Source organism: Eschrichtius robustus, chromosome 13 (genome assembly GCF_028021215.1).
Source record: "Eschrichtius robustus isolate mEscRob2 chromosome 13, mEscRob2.pri, whole genome shotgun sequence".
Lineage (NCBI taxonomy): Eukaryota > Metazoa > Chordata > Mammalia > Artiodactyla > Eschrichtiidae > Eschrichtius > Eschrichtius robustus.
Window position 1 is genome coordinate 32,658,709 of NC_090836.1, and position 17,269 is coordinate 32,675,977.

General features: G+C 36.6%; 1 protein-coding gene across 1 annotated transcript in view; it reads right to left on the bottom strand.

The window, feature by feature from the left end:
* Positions 1-17,269, bottom strand: part of SLC2A13 (solute carrier family 2 member 13) — a 440,944-nt gene that overhangs the window by 85,452 nt on the left and 338,223 nt on the right. The window lies entirely within an intron of this gene.

The following is a 17,269-nucleotide window of genomic DNA, read 5'->3' on the forward strand; positions in this document are numbered from 1 at the left end:
GCTGGTCTCTTCCATCTCTCCCTCCTCTGGTTGCAGCAACTCTGGAAACTACTTTGAGATGGAGGAGGATTGGATGTGCAATATTGGATGTAGAAGAACCCCTGTCTACCTACAGCAAATATACTTTTGTTTTCCTAAGCCACTGAGATTTGTTACTGGAGCATGGACTGGTCCATCCTGAACCAGCTTGCCTGGTTCCCAACTGTACCAAAGCATTTATTTCTCTTAAATGTCTCCATCATGTACCATATCTTCTAAAAACTGGAATTTTCCCCTAATATATATCATGAAATAGAAAATTCAAAGAATGAAAAAAATTATATCTAGAGAAAAAAGTTAAAAAATAAAAATGCCAGCACCCAAATAATGGTCACCCAAATCTTGGTGGACATCTGTATTTTTAATAAATATATATTGAAAATCAACTATGTTGTGTGCTTAATTAAAAGAAGTTGTAACCTTTCAAAATTGTATAATTTTTTTTTTTTATTTTTTAGGCTGCACCATGTGGCATGTGGGATCTCAGTTCCCCGACCAGGGATCAAACCCAGGACCCTGCATTGGGAGCACAGAGTCTTAACCACTGGACCACCAGGGAAGTCCCTAAATTTTTTTTTAAAAAGAGAAAAGAAAAAAAAAGTTGGTGTAGGGAAAAAGGCTAACTTTTCTCTAAGTTAATTACATCCACTGATTGGATTACAGAGCCATAACCAATTAATCATTGCTCACCTAACAGCAGTATCCTAAATGCAGGAAAATTTTAAAGAGGCAAAATCCTTTAGAGGGCAGGGTTTTCCAACATAAGCCTACAGCGTGCTTGTAGAATGAGTTTTCTCACTGTCATACTATTTGCCAGACAAACCTGGAGCACTTTATACATAGCAGGCACACACAAGGTATGGAGACCCTAAGGTGAATAAGCTAAAGTCCCTTCACCTTGATAGATAAAAGGCAACGATGAGAAATAGCTACACCGGTAAATAATGGTAATATGATAGATAACAGTTAAGATCTACTCTAAGGACAGAGACCTGATTATTCGCCTGTAAGAGTGGGGGATAATTTCAGAAACGATATTTGAACTGGATCATAAGAGAAATTTACCCAGCAAAGAGGTAGAGAGAAGGGCATTTCAGAGAACTGCTTGTTCTTGAGTTGGCCAAAAAGTTCATTCGGGTTTTTCCATAACATCTCACAGAAAAAACCTGAACGAACTCCATACATAATTAAAGAACAGTCAATACAGACTTATTAAATATCTACTGTGTACAAGTAATTACACAGTGGGGTGTGGGAGAGAAACAGGGTAAGAACTACCACAAGTTACCCAAAGAAGACATGAATCCTCAAAACCAAAATACTTCTTTGATACATTTAGCTAAATGGAAAAAAACTGGCGTTGTTTAAAAATTAGATTATTGCCATTTCAGCCTCTGTCTGTAAACCTTTCCTTTGCAAATAGTCTATTTTTAATGAGACTTCAATCGTATTCTAAAAGCAAAAAAGAGGTCTTTCAAAGCCTACCAAAAGATCAATACACTTTAGAAAGGTGATACAGTATTGTGAATCTAAAATTTCCCACACTGGTGATAAGCAAAATAAAACAATAGAAAGCATAAGAAGTACTCCGAGCTTCTGGCTTTGAGAACTAGACTAGGCTAATTTGGAAAGGAAGATCATTCCTACTAGTATTTTGTTTATTTATTTGTTTGTTTGCTTTTTTATTCTGTCCATATGAGGTAGAATTAACAACTTTGATTGTTTCAATGGCTTTAAATGATACTTATTTGGGAAATGTCAATTCATCCATTTGTAGAGAAGTGACTCTCTACTTAATTTCTCAAAAAATACTTATTTCCTATAAAAGGCCAAAAAACTTAATGATAAAGACTAATAGTTGCCAAGAACCTACTGTATGTGCATGTCAGACATACAAGGTGTTACCCATAATGCTCTGCCTCTCTATCACCATTCAAGCATCCAACTCTGACCACAACCTTCCATTCTTCCAGCTTTCTTCCTAAATGATCCCTGCTCTGCCATGATCATTCATGCAACAAATACAAATATTTTACACTTACTCTGTGCCAGGCACTATTCCAGGGGCTGGGACTCATTAGCGAACAAAACAGTTTCTCTGCCCTCATGAAGTCGATTTGTATATTAGACCTCCTGGTGACCTCCAGTTAAGTGATCTATTTGCTCCCTATTCCTTAGCTTTTTCCTTTCTTTAGTTCTGTCCTTAACTAGCTTATTGACCATGACCCATCATTTCAACATCCTAAATTTCCCTGCCTATTTATCTTCTCATTTCACCCATCTAGCTATATATGAACACAAACATTTGCCTTTTCTGTGCCTTCACCCACCTACCCAAATGCAGGTGAAGGGATTACACAACACGGCAGATCAGTAGTTCCTCTGTAACACACTACTACCAGCCTCAAAAGGATCCTCAACAGCCTGAAATTCTCAGTAGTTTTCTCTAGTCAACTCTATAGGAGGACTATTTTAACCATTCTACACAAAAACTATTCCTCAAATCTCCAATGCTCCATTTCCCTTTACTCTCTGCAAATGACCTCAACTTCAGCTTTACAGAGAAAACAGATGAAAGTGGTAAAGATGGGAAATTTATAATCTTATAGCAAACATATAAACCATTCTACTTTCCTATGCTCCAGTTACGAAGAGAAGCCATTCTTCTCAGTTGAGGTCAACTTCTCTATCTGGGCTTTCATCCCATTCCATCTCCTCAGGTCATCTCAAACCTGATTATTGCTCCTTCTTTCTCTTAAGATAAAAGATTAGATTTTTGATTGTGATATTTTTCTCCTTTTAATGTAGGCATTTATAGCTATAAATTTCCCCCTAAGCACAGCTTTAATTGCATCCCATATTTGGTGTGTTATGTCTTCATTTTCATTCATCTCAAAGTATTTTGTAATTTCCCTTGTGATTTCATCTTTGATCCATTAGCAATTGAGGAGAGCATTATTTAATTTTCATATACTTGTGAATTTCCCAGATTTCTTTGTTAGTGATTTGTGATTTCTAATTTCACTCCACTGTGATCAGAGAACATACTCTGTATTATTTCAATCTTTTTAAAATTTACCAAGGTTCGCTTTGTGGCCTAGCATATGATCTGTCCTGGAGAATGTTCCTTGTACATTTATGAAGAATGTGTTATTCTGTTGTTGTTGGGTGAAGTGTTCTCTAGATGTCTGTTAGATCTAGATGGTTTATATTCAATATACTAATCTTAAAGCATCTTGGCCCCTTGGTTTCTATCAGCCTTCACCTCCACTTAACTTCCTCCACATCCTGGTAATTGTCATTATCTTGAAGAGGGGTCAGCAAACTATAGCCCTTGAGACAAATACAGACCACCCCCTGTTTTTGTAAATAAAGTTTTACTGAAACATAGCCATGTCCATTTGTTTACTTATCTATGAATACCTTCAACTTCAGGGGCAGAGTTGAGAAGTCTAACAGAATCCATATGGCCTGCAAAGCCACAGACATTTACTATCTTACCCTTTACAGGAAGTCTGCTGATCCCTGATCTTAATCACAAACACAGATTTCTTATTCCTTTCCTTCAAGATCTCTTACTTCTTTACTCCTAGGATAACTGTTCTTCTGTCTCAGAGATCTCCCACACTCCTTTTTTCCTGATGCTTCACTAACTTCATGGCTTTGCATCCTTCTCTGTCAGACTTTCATGGTAAACGACTTTAACCACTTTCACCAGACCCTCAGTGTTTTTGTATTTAGGTTCTCCTATAAAGTCAACCTATAAACTTTTATGTTTCTTTCTTTCTACGTTTTTACTTTCTACATGTAAGTTGCTCTTTACTGGTGGAGAATTAACATAACCAGGCATATTGGTGAAACTCCACAATCACAGCATTCAACTGCAGCTGGATCCTCACTGCTGAGAGGAAACTTTTACCTGTCCCTAATCAGTGATTTTCCCCACTCCCACAACTGATATCCCAAATGCCCACAACTCTCCTACAATCCCAATCCTTATTCCTTCCTACAAATCTTTTGGAAAATGGCCTTGCCTTGCTTCCCAGTGAAAACTGAAGAGATTAGGAATGAGCTTTTTCAACTTTAAACTCAGACGTGAACAAAGATATCTATAGCCACATCTATCCTCGCCTGTTTTCCTCCAGGCTCTGAAAAAGAATTGCTCAAAGGTCATCCTTCTATCAGAGCTTTTAATCTTACTCCCCTTGGTCTTCACTAGGACCAACACTTTGTCCCATTGGTTATTTTCTTCTCTTTATACTTTCAGACCTCTCCTAGAACATACCCCATAGTTTATGTGCAGGCTCTGGCCTTTCTCATATTAAAAAAGCATGAAAAACTTTCTTTTGTACTACTTCACACCAGTTCATAGGAGTCAGTCAGTGAAAAGAGGCCAAATATTAAAAAGAATTCAATTTCCTTGCCATCTCAGGGAGTGGGCCACTGTTGGGAACTGATTGGCCAACTGATCTGGCCTTGGAGCCTCTCAGGCTTCTGAAGGCAAAGTATGATTCCCTACCACTCCCTTATCCTTGACCTGGAATATTTGTTTTTCATCATTTGGACTATTTTATGGCAAAATTCTCCCAAATGTAACATTTCTAACTTCAACTTGACATTTAGAAGATAACACAAAACTTTAAATATCCTGGGGAATCTGCTAATTGACCTTTTACAGAGAGCATATATCATAACTGTGGCTTTAACAAATAGTGTTGAAAAAAGGAACAACTTCTAGAAGTGGCTATTTTTTATTCATGATTTGCTCTTTAGGGCTTTCTTGAACATGACCTGATAAATTTACATGAAATTTTCTAAATATAAAATTTGAGAATTTAAATATTCTGTTACTAAATATATTGTTACTAAATCAATGCTCATAAGAACATTCTAAGCATAGATTAAAATATGTTTTTGTGAAAAGCAGACTGGTATATTAGGCCCTATTTGTCCCCTTTCACAGTATGACCTGGTGAGTTCTAAATTTTGGACTTCAAGTTTTCCATCCCAAGAGCACACGATCTCTAAGAACCCACCCAGTTGCAAGATTCTACATGAAAGAAAAAGAAATACATATACTCTCACTCTAAATTCACACAAACTTTAATAGTGTAAAACATATTAGGATGCTGTAACATCTCACAAATATTTACTCTTACATACTTATTTCAAGGGCAGAATTATTAGTGTGCCTTACTTTAAGAAATTCTAAAGTTACAAAGGAAACGAATTAAGAAAGCATTTACAAAAGGGCTATGTTTTATCAAAGGAATTGCTGAATTAATTACATAAAATGGGGATCCCTCTCTTTTGATACAAAATATTTTAAACTTCAGACAAGTCAGTATATAGTACAGTTGATGGTGATGGCCTTCCTCTCTGCTCTGTGCACACCTCTATTGTAGAACTTACAATGTTCTTTACTGACTGGTTTGCAAGGACCTGAGGGAAAAGGCCATGCTTACGAACTCTGCAAATGCAGCACCCCAGTGTAGGCTAGATACCCAACCCAATGCATGTTTATTGAATGAATCAAAGCATGGTAGCTCTATAAATCAAGGCACACTGTAGGTTCATTAATCTGTTTCTGCTCATTAACAGAAAATAATTTTGGGGGGTGGGTAGCTTGGAGTGAATATCTGAGTCATTTTTTGGAATAAAATTAAAAGAAGGTAAAACCTAGTGTCAGATGGTACTTTAAGCTAAGCCCAGTTTTTAAATTGTCAGAGGCTAAAGCTGCCATTTGCAAACATTTAATCCACAACCTAAATGGAACTGGTTAGTAATTTTGATAACTCACTTTCAGAAACAGCAGCTGCAAGGGCCAATTTCCTTGAAACCCAAAGAAAAGAGCCACACAGAGAAAGGACTCTCTTTTACATCATAGCCTGCAAAATTTCATAGTGAAAGGACATTATGATATTTAGAGAGAAATTGTGGTAAATAAGTGTGCCCAGAATGCATGCTGTTGTTCTTGACTGTGGATACTTTCAATTGGGGAGAATATACAATAGCCAATGTTCTACTAGGGGATGAAACTGCTGGGGAAACTAGCAGAGCATACTAGAAACTCTACTAGGAAACTGGAAAATATATAATCCAGACAATAACTACAATTAGAACCAAACAGTTCTTTTCTTGCTAGTTTCAAGGAAGGAAGATTTAACTTTTTAATCTCTGACATTTCTTTTTAGAAAGGGAGAAAAATAAGTATTCAGATATTTAGAAAAAAACTGGTTCTAAAATCTTAAAATATTTCCAATTAAAGTAAAAAAGAGTAGAATAAAAGGTGGCTTAGTGTCTAAGGGAGAGAAAGGATGGCCTATTTTCATTCAGTCAATCTTTTACATGTTTCACATGGCATTCAAGGTCTTAACCAAATGTGCCCTCTTCTCTCTCCTGAGAAAATCTTTTAAAAATTGATTTCAGTTAATTTCAAACATTTTAAGTTTCTACTCTGTGAAGTTGAGTGTGAATCTGGCCCTATAGAAAACAGTCCATTTGTTTTTAAGTATGTCTCCTTAAATCCAATAAGATAAGAACATTAAGAACAGTGGTCTTAAAATGCCTGTCTTGGCATGGCCTAAATTAAAAAAAAACTCAGTTGTGGTAAATGCAGGTGTTAGGACAATCCATTGCCACAGGTCCACTTTCATTCTCTGTGGGTAACTGTTCACTCATTCATTCCTTATGCATGAGTTTAATACCCTACTTTGTGTAATTATGTCACTCTGTTTCCCAGACAGCTATTCTAAATTTTCTCTACTCCTTACTATGCCCTCCTTACTCCTAACTGTCCCCATTGCCTTCAAGTAGGCAACCTGGAATCCAGTTTACTCTTACTGGGGGGACAGCTTGCCTTGCTTGTAGCTCTCTGCAGGGCCAGATTTCTTCACGAGTTCTGCAAAGAGAACTCCAGGACACCTGCCTTCTTTCTCAGCCAGACAGTAGATGTCAGGGGACTCCCTCTCCTCATTTGGACTGTGAAAGTAGGGAACTTGTGAGAATTTTTTAAAAAATAAGAAATTCTGGGGGACTTAAGTAAATCATTGGAAATTAATTTAAAAAGCTAGGGACTATTGGTGCTGATTTTATGAAGTAAGTCATGCCTCACCACTTCATGAAAACTGCCCTAACAGAGATTGCTGGTGATCTTCTCATTGTTAACTCTGGGTGCTTTTCTTTCCTAAACTTGTCATTCTATGATAAAATTTCCTAAACATTTTCCCTCTTTCCTAAAATTTTCTCATTCCTTGACACCATGTCCTTTATGTTTCTTCCACCTCTCAGACTGATGCATCTTTTCTTTCTCCTTGGTTCTGTTCTTGGCAATCTTCTTTCATTACTCTGTATAACTTTTGCTGGGAAACATCAGCAGTACACAACCATTATTATCAGTGATACACAGAGACTCCATGACCTGTTTCTCTAGTTTGTTTCTCCTCCCTAAGTGCCAGACCCATATTTCCACCGCCCAATTTTCTGAATGTTCACAAGTACCTAAAACTCCACCTTTGACTTTCCCCTCAAAGCTTTCCTACTGCTCTTCTGTGTCTCACAATTTAATAACCTGAGCATGATCTGAGACCACTCACATTTAAATAGTTACAACTCCATCATGTCTATCTCCAAAGCATGTGTAGTTTCTCTACTCTCCATTCTTACCACTTCTCACTGGGACTTTGACTTGAACTTGCCACCTCTCACCTGAACTCTTCCAATAGTCTTCTACTGAGTCTTCCTGCTTCTAGACTCCTTCCACTTCATCTTCTACATTGTCCTAAATCTAACCTGATCTGAACTCTCTCTTGTTTAAATCCTGCAATAGCTTTCCATTGCCTATAGGATGAAGACCAATCTTATCATGGCATGATCTAGTCCCTTCTTGTCAATCTTTTGTGCTATTTCTCCACAGATGTCATGGGTTGTAGCCATTCCATACAAACTGCAGGATTCAGAATATGACATGTTCTTATGTTTTTCCTCATAATGTTTTCTCTGTCTGGACTATTACTTTCCACCTTTGTTTTCCTACACATTTGCCTCGAGACTCATATTTGGCATCACCTCCTCTGTGAAACTCAGACCCCAGCAGAATTAGATGTATCACTATGTTATCAGAGGATCACAAAAGTCTATTATTATTACTGCCTATCCCACCATTTCTCTAAGGGTTTGTGATATGTTTGCCTTCCCTTAATGCACTGTGACCATTTCAAGGTAGAGACTTTTGTCTTGTACATCTTTTATTCCTAGTGATTTCCATGTTGCCTGATAGATAAGTGTTCAATAAATACCTGTTGTGTAAATAAAGGGATGAATGAATGTCACTTATATTGACAACAGATTTGGTAGTTCTCCCTGCAGTTCCATTAGAGAAGTGACATCTCATTCACCACATCTTGGTCCATGAGATCATAGGGTTGAAGCTTGAAATCAAGCTATGAATTGTTCCTTACAATTCATGGCTCTCAGATCAAATCCACATATAATTTGCTGCAACCTTTTGGAACACAGTCATATTTCTCATCACTTCCCCTTAGAAACTGAGGCTGAAAAAGCAGTGGATTCCTGAGTTAGAGGCAAAAAGTAATTCACAGCAGTGAGGCTTGCTGATTAAAAGCAAGCACAGGATCTTGCTCTTCGGTGCTATTAAATAAGGAAAGTTTAGCTGATTTGTCAGAGTGGGTTTCTTTTTTTTTTAAAAAATTTTATTAGTACTTTAGGCTCTAATTTCTAGTCACTGATTGTCTAACCTTCTTTTATGAATTCTTGGATTTGTTCTCCTATTTTATCTGAGAAAAGTACACCAATAAACTCTCTAAAGGGGAGGGAGGTAGAAGAAGAGAGTTCTATCTGCCAAGCCCGTCACCTTCAATAGGGCTAAGTGCTTTCCTATTATACTACATAAACCTTTGGTCAACATACTTAAAAACAAAACCCTCAATTCCAACTTTGCAAATATAAGATGACATGTATATGCATGTGTTTATATATGTACATATGTGTATTTATGTAAGTAAATCTGCATGTGTGTGTGTGTGTATATATATATATATATGCACACGTATTTAAATACAAATTTTTCAGTCTATAAGTTGAGAGTAAATTCAGATTTACAATACTATTTGGTAATCAACACATAGGCACCCAAATACAATCTAATTAGTGTGCAACATGTCACCTTCAAAGGAAAAAGACAGTAATTCATCTTCTCTGGTGACAGTATATGTTATTCATTTTTGATGGGACAGAAAAATATTAGAAGAAACATTAAGAGATTGGAATTTTTAGGTTTGCCAACAGACCAAGTCGATTAGCATTTGTAGATTTGAAGAGAATTGTGGAGGGTGTGTTTTATTGTGGCGCTATCACAGAGCTCACCACATGCAGAACACTGTACATGTGCTTAGTTAATCCTTACATGGGCTTTATGAGAGATGCTTTACTTTCCTTTTTGTTAGATGAGAAACCTGACATTTAGAGAGATTAAGCTATCTAAGCAAGGTCACACAGCTAAAATGTGGCAGAGCCGGAATTCAGACCTAAGTGTATTGACTCCAAATGCCCAGATTTTTATAAGTTTATTTAAAGTGAAATAGGCTAAAAGTTTTAAAGGAAATATGCTAAAATTAAAATTGGAAAGAAAAGAACTACAGTTTCTATGGCAGTGTAAAATTTACAAAGCACTTTCACATACACTGTGTCATCTGGTCTTTCCAACAAGTTGGTGAGGTATGCATTAAAATTCCTACTTTACAGATGAGAAAACCAAAGCTCAGAAAAGCAAGCCTTGCTCATGTCCCTAATGCAGGTTCTCTGACTCCAAACGCAATTTTTACTCTACTTAGCCTTTAATTTGTTGAAATTTAAAGTTATCCTTGTGAGAAAATTGATTAGCATATTGAAGATACTGACATTGTGATAGATAAAATAAATACTTATTGTGCATAGATGATTTGGAATCTTCTGTTGTCTTGTGTAGAGAGCATACGAAGCAGTGGTTACACTCCCAGGAAAATGAAGGCAGAGAGGTCAACACAATTTGGAAAAGTGGTGACCACTATGGCACATACTTTTACTTTAATTAAAATTTTTTATTGAGAAAAAACTCACGTAATATAAAATTTACTATTTTAACCATTGTAGAGTTTACAATTCAGTAATTTTTATTATATTCAGAGTTGTGCAACCATCACCACTATTCAATTCCAGAAAATTTCCAACACCCAAAATAAACCTCATATCTTCCAATTTCCACCTCTCACCATTTCATGGCAACCACTAAACTACTGCATGTCTCAACAGATTTCTGTATATAAATGCAATCATATAATATGTGGTCTTCTGTTTCTGGCTTCTTTCAATATGATGTTTTCAAGGCTCATCCAAATTTTAGTACTTCATTCTTTTCTATAGCTCTGTAATATTTCATTGTGTGGATATACCATATTTTGTTTATCCATTCATCAGTTGATGGAACAATTGGGTTATTTCTACTTTTTGGCTATTATGAATAATGCTGCTAGAAACATTTGTGTACAAGGTTTTATGTGAATGTTTTAAAAAATTCTTTTGAGTATATGTCTAGGAGTGGAATTGCTGGGTCCCATGGTAGATAACTCTATGTTTAATGCTTTGAAAACTGACAAACTGTTTCATGCATGTCAAACATGTTTCATGTTCTGATATTTAATCTTCAACCAATTGTACTAGTACAGGCATAGTCTTGAATGTCATCAATTTTTCCAGAGCAGTAGTCAACTGAAGAACTTTGTTAATGGGTACCGCCAAAAAAGAAGATGTTTTCAAGATAACAGTGCTATCAATCAGCAGAAAGAAAATTCTTTATGCCTTTCTGCAGAAAGAATGATAGGGAATCTTGGCCAATAAAAGCAGCAAATAAATTGTGGGAAGATACAAGTAATGTTCACCAATGTCTAGTTGCCCTCCATTTCAAGGTTTATGGAGGATTATAATTCCCTACCCTCTTGAAGTTAGGAGCAGCCAAGTGACTAGCTGTGGTCATATATTGTGAGTAAGTAATAGTGGTAGGTCACTATTTATCTCTGCGATGAATCCTAAAGCCTTGAGGTAAGAGGTGGCATCATAAAATGTTGGAACTTCCATTAGCCTAGGTTCCTGAGACATGAGCAGAGCCTTTGTTGCTTTAAACCACTAATATTTTGGTGTTTTTCTTTTTTTGTGTGTGTGTTATAAGGTAATGCCTTTCCTAGCCTGACTGCTATAACAGCTGAAATTATTTATGTATCATCCTGGTTATCAGCTACAGTAATATGATTATTGACACGTGATTTTATTGAAGAGTTACAAACTGATCACTATTTTGTTGACAGATACTTTATATTAAGTCACATAGTTTTACCAGAATAATAATAAATAAAAATAATGTAAGAACACAGTTTTGTTTGGGGCTCATCATTACCATTTGAAGACTTTTATTTTATGTATTTGTGATTGTATTTGTATAAACACTGTCCCTAAAAAGCTGTATAACACACTCCTAAGATATGCATTTAACTAATCACACCACCAGATATGAGTTGCTGATTTCTGCATAGTGCTCCTAACACTAGCTCTTCTACTTATTGAGAACTTTCCAATATTTCAAGGTCTAGGTCTCTTGTTAACTTTCACTGTTTGGAGTATAAAAAGTGAAATGTGAATATATAGTATAGTATCTGCATTCTTTGTGAATACATGGTTATATTGACTTTCATATATCTTCTTTAGGTCAACACGAAAAAATAGGTTTTTTTAAAATAACAATATTTTTTTTATCCATCTGTGCAAACACTTCTTAAAACTGCCTCTCTTTGGGGGACCCATTTTTGTTTGTTCATTTGCTTTGATAATTCACAATTATATTTTAAGTATTACCCAAGTATCTCCTTATGCAGCAAGAAAGAAATTTGGTGATCAAGCCTGTTTTATATTTTTCATCAAACCCTACAACACCTGGCACTATGTTTAACATACTGGCAAGTGCTTCACACAGAGAAAACAAAATCAAGAGGTAAAATACATTTTGGTTTATTTGGCTTTGCTTATCAGCTCTTCCATGGTTGCTTGGAGGACTTTTTGATTTTCATAGGAAATGATATGTTTGAACGTGAAGGACAAAGTGAGTTTTACTTGGAGAGTGAGAGAAACAATCAGCCCTGAAGCCCCAGAATGATGCTTGATTTGGAAGCTGCGCTGCTTCATGGAGATGAAATGAGGTGGCCTGGACGTCATCTCTCTGGACATGATTATGTCCTTTGATGCCTGCAACTCTAGTGTGATCATGTGCTCTTTCAAACTAGAACCTGCCTCACTGACAGCATTTTACAAAATAAAAAGAATTCAAAGTGGATGAAACCAATAGGAACCAGTAAAGTGATGTCAGGGGTTGGGTCAAAATACTAATACCAGCACACAGTGATTCTTCCTCTCTAAGGAAGATATTCAGATTCACACATATCATACATCTCTCCATAACTAAAGAAGGAAGATAAGAAGAGAACAGCTTTCATAGTCTTTTTTTTTTTTCTCATCTGAGTGTATAGGTACAGTCTAATTTGCCCAAAAGGTATTTCTTTGTGAGTGCAACTCATCTCTTTGTTTCTTTTCTTAAATTACTTTCTCCATATTTATCTATCTGTGTAACAGAGGCCTAAAAAACAACACTCACCACAAACCAACTAAACAAAATAAAAACTACAATTAAACTTGCATCAGATACTCAAATTCAAAACTATGTGGTTAAGGCCACTCTGCTCTAAGGAAACCAAAGGTAGTGAATCATTTAAAACACTTAAGAATGATTTCACTTTATGTTAAGCACTTGCTTTTATAGCAAAGATGTTCTATGATGATACTGCTAACAGCAGAAAAAGAATTTTCTGAGCAGAGTAAATACATGTAAATGAAAATAAATGAACGAAATAAAAATAAATGAATGAAATAAAAATAAATCTTCTTTAAGTCCCAAATGGACTACCACTCACAAAAATGGTTTCTTAGAGAAAGAATCTCAATTACACTGAATGAGTGAAAATACACCAACATAGGTATTTTTAGACCTACTGGCTTTTGATCATCAGGAATTACTGTCCACTTCCCAAAGAGTGTGCAACACCTGTCAGTAGAAGCATCCTGCTGCTTAACTGGTAAATTTCAGAATGATAAGTGTAGTGCTAGCTGGGCTCTTACTTAAAGCTAGTTTTACTGTCTGCTAAGCCATATGATCTTCTAAACTTCTTCACTCAACTTATTTAAGCCTCGGTGTCATTGGTAACGTGCGGGAAATAATACCATCTACCTCCGTTTTGCTGAAGGATAAAAGAGAGAATCCATGTAAGCCTTAGCACAGCAGTTGGCACATCGTGACTATACGATAAATGGTAGCTGACATGATTACTCCTTTTGAATAGACGAGCAAACCACACAACAAAGAGCAGCTATTTCACTGGTTTCCAAGGCCAAACGAAATGCAATAAATGAAGAGACTGTAATGATTCTTCCTCCCTTGCAAAGCTGGAGGTACATTATCTAATGTGGCCATATTTCTTGCCACCTGCAAAGCTGACCTTAGACTTCCAGTCACTATAAAGAGAACGAAACCAAAAAAAGTAAGTAGCTAGAGCCCTATTTAATCAGTTAATTCATCCTTCCTGCTGTCAAGCAGAACCACCTATTCATGTCCCATAAAGTTAACTCCAGTACTGTTGTGTCAAAGATTGTTAGTGTTCTATCCCTAGATTCCTTCTTTGCTTCCTCCTTTGTAAGAGAATTCTGATTCTTAACTGGGAACGCTGTGCCCCTTATCCCTTCCTCTCCCAACCACTGAAGAAAAGAATACATTTCCCAGTTTCCATTAAAACTAGATATGACCAGGGGACTAATTCTAACTCGTGAGAAGTATTGTGTGGGATTTCAGGAAGGCTTCAATTCAAAGGGAGCTGATTCAGCCAGGAAGCATTGCTCCTTCTACATTTTCTCCTTTTGGCCTGTGTCACAGACATGACTGTGGTGCTCCTGCAGCCATCGTGGACCTTCCTCATGAACTTGTGAAGAATACTTATATGGGTACAGCAAAAAGACAGGTGCCTGGATCCCTGATGACACTAGGTATAGCACAATGATTCCAAAATCCCTGCCTTTGAATTTATCTTACATGAGCAAGAAAGAAACTCCTTTCTTGTTTAAGAGTTATTTTGGGTTCTTTTGTTATCCACAGCCAAACACAATTCCTCACTGATAGAAAAATACTTATTCAAATGCTTAAAACATATTTTTGCTAATTTCTATATATATATTCTGAAATATCAGCTTCTACCCAAGTCGCAACATCTCTGAAGATATGAGACTTGAGTATGGGTTCAAAATGTAAATAAAAGCCATTCTAAGATATTGCCAACTCCTGACAAGGGGCTATATCTCATGTTTTGTTTTCTTAACAGCTGGCACAACACTTGGTAAATGGTCAGTAATGGAGGCCAAATGAAAGAATAAAAAGTGGGAAAAAAATCCCTAATAGTGTCTCTGTGTACCTATAATTGCATATTTGTAATTCTGGATCTTCTCAGTGATGCAGTCAATGTCTAGTGGTGAATGGGGCATTTACCAAGCATGCTGGTTCCTTCAAGTTACTTGGACACCAAGAAAAGGTGACCTAAAAGTCTCTAAGAGTTAATGCTTCACCCAGTTAATTGCACTCACCCAAGAATGGCTGAGCCTTCATGGCTGGCCTCTTATCTGTGAGACTCCAGCTTGGTGACGATGAGGGCAGTGAGTGCTCTAGCTTGTCACGGTTATTTTGCTTTGTGATTCTGTTTTTTGAGGTGCTTATGACTGTATCTTTCTTACTTCAGCACCTCTCTGAGATGGTAAATTGTTCTTCTGTGACTCTTCCTTATAGGGTAATTGAGCAATTAAGCTTCTTTTTTAGTGCTACAATTTCTGTTGCTCCGATTTCTCTCTGACAGAATTATTACCATGTGTGTCCCTCTTGGAGTCTCAAAGATTCATATTTATTTGAGTTTCATTTATGTGTAAATTTCTCAGCTTTTTCTACTGTATGTTCAATTTGTTGCCTTTATCTTTTAATACTTTAATCCTCAAAGATCTTGTAGACCCTAACTTTCAGAATTATATGGCCATTCCCCTCTTTTCTTTCCTGGTTAGATTTCAAAGCTCTGTTTACTTTTTTTTTTTTTTTTTAAATTCTCTCAGAGGGGTATTTTTCTTCTGTTTTGTTATTAATATATCAATATATAATTAATATAACAGTAATATATATAAATTTATTTTAGACCTGCAGTTTAAAATCTATAGATTCTTGTGTCTTTCCACATCTTCCTTGATAACTCAATTCAAATTGAGTTTATCAGGACAAAATAGACAAGTGCTGAAAGCTCAGTGCAAGAATCCAATCAAACAGCAATGAAGCATTATCAGTGTTATCACCAGGCCTGAGGAGCGGTTTAGAGTACTGCAACGGACTTGTTTGAAAACCTTGAATTAGCTGAGGTAGGCATAAGACCGATGGAAAAATTTCTTATTGAATTTCAGATCAGTTTATGTAATTATTACAGTTACAGAGGAAAAATACATGTCAACACCATAGTCATGCACACATCAGTCTCAATACTTGGCTAAATCAGTAAACAAATACATTATATAAGACATGATTTTAGCTGCTAGGTATATAAAGAAGAAAGCAGAGAGGAAAAAAAACAAGAAAAAAAAAAACAGGAAACATAATTCCTCCTTTCAAGTTACAAATTTCCATTTGGAAAGACAAGCCACAAAAACTGGGCAGTTAAGTAACATTAACATTAACTTGTAAATAATAAGTCATTCCAGTCACCAAGACCTGACAAGAGCCCATCCCTTCACTTCAGGTCTCAATTTAGACCCAAAGGTTTGCTCTTCTGCCATCTCCACTTTGCTGCCAGAGTGGCCTCTGTAAAACACATATCTGATAATAATATTCTTAATAGCTTCACATAATTTTTTTTTAAATGAGAGAGTCCAAAATCTTATTACCTTTATACATGACTTTTTTTTTTTCCACAGAAAATGTCTTAAATGAATTTTTTTTCTTTTTAAATCTTTATTGGAGTATAATTGCCTTACAATGGTGTGTTAGTTTCTGCTTTATAACAAAGTGAATCAGCTCTACATATACAAACATCCCCATATCTCCTCCCTCTTGTGTCTCCCTCCCACCCTCCCTATCCCACCCCTCTAGGTGGTCACAAAGCACCGAGCTGGTCTCCCTGTGCTATGTGGCTGCTTCCCACTAGCTATCGGTTTTACATTTGGTAGTGTATATATGTCCATGCCACTCTCTCATTTTGCCCCAGCTTACCCTTCCCCCTCCCCGTGTCCTCAAGTCCATTCTCTAGTAGGTCTGCTTCTCTATTCCCGTCCTGCCCCTAGATTCTTCATGACCATTTTTTTTTTTTTTTTTTAGATTCCATATATATGTGTTAGCATACAGTATTTGTTTTTCTCTTTCTGACTTACTTCACTCTGTATGACAGACTCTAGGTCCATCCACCTCACTACAAATAACTCAATTTCGTTTCTTTCTATGGCTGAGTAATATTCCATTGTATATATGTGCCACATCTTCTTTATCCATTCATCTGTCGATGGAAAATTAGGTTGCTTCCGTGTCCTGGCTATTGTAAATAGAGCTGTAATGAACATTGTGGTACATGACTCTTTTTGAATTATGGTTTTCTCAGGGTATATGCCCAGTAGTGGGATTGCTGGGTCATATGGTAGTTCTATTTTTAGTTTTTTAAGGAACCTCCATACTGTTCTCCATAGTGGCTGTATAAATTTACACTCCCACCAACAGTGCATGAGTGTTCCCTTTTCTCCACACCCTCTCCAGCATTTATTGTTTGTAGATTTTTTTACACATGACTTCTTATAATTTAAATTCCCAACAGTCTCTTCAGGTTTTATTTCTTGCCATTTCCTACTTCTGTTTAGAGATCACCACATGTCTCCTGAATGGAATTATAGGCAGCATCTCATTTCTGAAAATTTGTCTGAAATTCAGCATCTGAAAGTAGGAGAGGTATCTGCTACAGAAGAACTACCATAGAGCCTTCCCTGGGAAGTGTCTCCTTTCCAGGCCTCTGCCTCTCTGCCACAGGGCTGGGAAAGATGGTTGGAAAGCCCCTGCTCTTTGAACTTCTGAACTAGC